Source organism: Myotis brandtii, unplaced genomic scaffold (genome assembly GCF_000412655.1).
Source record: "Myotis brandtii unplaced genomic scaffold, ASM41265v1 scaffold120, whole genome shotgun sequence".
Classification (NCBI taxonomy): Eukaryota; Metazoa; Chordata; class Mammalia; order Chiroptera; family Vespertilionidae; genus Myotis; species Myotis brandtii.
In genome coordinates this window covers 4,473,187-4,476,433 of record NW_005354174.1, presented here as the reverse complement: position 1 = coordinate 4,476,433, position 3,247 = coordinate 4,473,187, and the positions used below count along the sequence as shown (strand labels likewise).

General features: G+C 46.3%; 2 long non-coding RNA genes across 2 annotated transcripts in view; both read right to left on the bottom strand.

The window, feature by feature from the left end:
* Positions 1 to 3,116, bottom strand: part of LOC102242694 — an 8,519-nt gene extending 5,403 nt beyond the window's left edge. Inside the window, exons 1-2 of the long non-coding RNA XR_001360300.1 lie at positions 2,837 to 3,116; positions 1,075 to 1,732 (exon numbers count right to left, since the gene is read on the bottom strand). This is a non-coding gene — a long non-coding RNA (uncharacterized LOC102242694). The remainder of the gene's footprint in view (positions 1 to 1,074; positions 1,733 to 2,836) is intronic.
* LOC102242919 overlaps positions 1 to 3,247 on the bottom strand; it is a 33,747-nt gene that overhangs the window by 10,187 nt on the left and 20,313 nt on the right. The gene's annotated exons all lie outside the window — the stretch shown is intronic.

Here is a 3,247-nt window from a genome sequence, read left to right as displayed (position 1 = left end):
AGAGGACTGAGCCCTCTAAGCTGGGACTTGTTTGTGACTTTGCCAGCAGGTCAGTCCGAGGCTCAACCCTATATCAGTTTCCCACATCTCACACTTTTTTATTATTATTATTAGCTACTATAATGAAAATAAAACTTAAACATCAAGAACAAAACTCTGGCTATTAAAACAATAACAAAACAATGCCAATCCGTAACCCAAAACATTGTAAAACTTAAACATAACATTTTAAGAATAAAGAATGTTTAAATCCCAATTTCAATGTCCAACAGTTCTGAGTCCAAGTTTCAATGTCCGACAGTTCCTTATGTGTACATGTCAGTGAAAGGGCGAGGACTGCGCCCTCCATCTTACCCTGGGACCTCCATTTTGGGCAGGGCCATGTGCTCGGCAAAGGCTTCTTCCCGGAAGAAGCCTCTGCTAGCCACACCCAGGATTTCTCTGGACTAACCAATGATAATCAAGGGAAGTGCACTCCATCACTATGACCACATCCTGTGTAATGAGAAACCGACTCGCGCCTGGCCAATCGGCGGGGCCCACGGTCCCCTCTCCCGCCCTTACTCCACCCCTCTATAAAACTCCTGGTCCCATCAGGCCTCGCCCTCTCTGCCACTTGCTGCTGCGTCAGTAAGGAGGGTAGGGGAGCTCAAGCTAGCTTGAAATAAAGGACTCTTTGCTTTTGCATCGGACTGGCTGGTTCCCTGGTGGGCTCTTGGGAATCTTGAAATCTGGGCATAACATTCCTCTCTGTAAAAAAATCAACAAAATGTATTTTTTTAAAAAGAAAGAATTCTTCAGCTTTATTTAAAAAAGAAAAGAAAAGAAATCAGAGCAGTCCAGCCCACGGAGTCAGTGAGCTTCCTATCCCTGGGAATGTTCACATGGAGGGTGACACGGATAAGGTAGGCATCACTGGCAAAATAAGCAGTGGTTCCCCACCTTTTCCCCTTCCAAACATCCCATGGCTAAGAAATCCCATGTTTTGACATGTGTGTCTCTTTAATAAATTACACTTATCCAAAGGAAAAATGATCCCCTTTAGTAGTCAGAAACCCCTATGCTAGAAGTCACCTGATACCTAGCAAGGCCTGGGCCCACGGACTAGAGGAAGAAGTGGCTCAGCCATGGGGGCCTGGAGATGCTCCTAAAAAGAGGAGGTTGTGCCTCTCAGCAGCATCTTCATCTTCTAGTAATTCACCGAAATGGCTGAGACAACGGGAAGGGGAAGGGACTCCGCTGCGTGTCCCCTGGGCCTTTCAGAACCACGGAGTTGTTCCTCTGGCCACCTACACGTGAATCTATAAGAAAGGTGGTATTGTGGACATCAAGGGAACGGGCACTGCTCAAAAGGAAGGCCCCACAAATGTTGCCATGGCAAAACTGGACGAGTCCACAGTGCGACCCCGTGGGCATTGTGGGAAACAAACAAGTTAAGGGCCAGATGCTTGCCAAGAGAATTAACGGACATTCTGGGCATGTTAATTACTCCAAGAGCCACAACGGCTTCCTGAAATATGTGAAGGGAAATGATACAAAAAAGAAGGGAGCAAAAGAGCAAGGTACCTGGGTTCGACCGAAGCACCAGCCTGGTCTGCCCAGAGAGGCCCACCTTGTGAGAACTGCGGGAAGGAGCTCGAGCTGCTGGATCCCCTTCCCTGTGAATTCATGGCTCAATAGGTATTTAAAAAACCAGGACAATACCAAAACAACAGCAGCAAAACACCACGGGCTGTAAAAACAAACAAAAAAATAAACTAGTTAAAGACAGGCAGTCGTGCTGGAGCTGGGGTTTGGGGATGACTTGGTTCTGCGAGCCGCCCGGGGGAGGTCTCTGCAGCCGGGAAAGAGTGGAGGTGAGAGCACAGGCTCCAGAATAAAGGACTGAGGCTACAGTGGGGCTGAGATGAGCCTGGAGGCTGGAGGGTGCCGGTCCGGAATTGTCAGTTCAGTAGGGGCTGTGCAGGAAGAGAGCATGTGTGGGGAACGAAGAGGAGCCAAAAAGAGGAAGAATAGATAAAATCCAATTACTTTACAAATTAGACCTTCTGCTATAAAAAGGCACCCAAGAAAATTCAAGCAAGCCCCAAACTGGTAAGGATACCTGCAACGCATGTAAATGACAAGGGCTTGGCACATACCTGGGTTGCAGGTTCAATCCCAGCTGTGTGTATTTCTCCCACATCAATGTTTCTCTCTCTCTCTCTCTCTCTCTCTCTCTCTCTCTCTCTCTCTCTCTCCCCTCCCTCCCTTCCACTGCCTCTAAAAAAAATCAAATGGGAGAAATGACAAGGGACTAACATCTAGAATATATAAAGAATCGTATGAGTCAATAAGAAAAAGAATTTGGTAAAGAACAGAAACAGAAAAGCACAGAAGAAGTACAAACTCCCCATAAACATATACAAAGATGTTCCACTTCACTTAGCAACAAAGGAATGAAAAGATGCCATACGCACGAAATTGGCGCAAAGTTAAAAAGTGGACAATACTGAGTGCTGCTGAAGAGGTGGCGCAACGTGGGAACGCTCATGCGCTGCTGGCGGGAATGCAAATCAGCACAAGTCGTTCAGAAAGCAGTCGGCCATTTGGACTCTCCTGAACTTTCGCATACCCTTGACCCAGCAACTTCACTCCCACTGCACTCCCCAGAGCAATGCATCTCAAACTGGGACAAGGACCAGTTTTGTTTTTGTTTTCGTTTCCCATCCGTTGGGGGAATAACACTTTCATAAAATGTAATAAAAAATGAATTCCTAAAATAATGAAGTGCACAAAAAGACATACAATATACAAGCCCTGATACTTCATTTAGAGTCAATAGACATAAAGTTACCTGAGTGCACCAAGGGGGCGTGTATGAGAATCTTCCTGGAAAATTGTTCTGTGATAGAGAAAAAGAAGAAGTTACTCAAGTGTCCAGAGACAGGGTTGGAGCCTGGAGCCTGGACTGTGGACTATATAGAGTTGTGAACATAAATGAACGGCAGCTCTGTCTACATTACTCTACGCCATAGCACCCACACGGTCTCAGAAACATTACTGCAAGAGAAAACACAAGCCCCAGAAGACTCTACTATGATGCCTTTTATTGAAGTACTGAGGCCCGATGCATGAAATTCGTGCAAGAGGCTCGGCCCTTGCAGCCCTGGCTTTGTCCCAGAAGGTCGTCAAGAAGGTCATTTGGCTGTCCAGTCTAATTAGCATATTACTCTTTTATTATTATAGACTAGAGGCCCGGTGCACA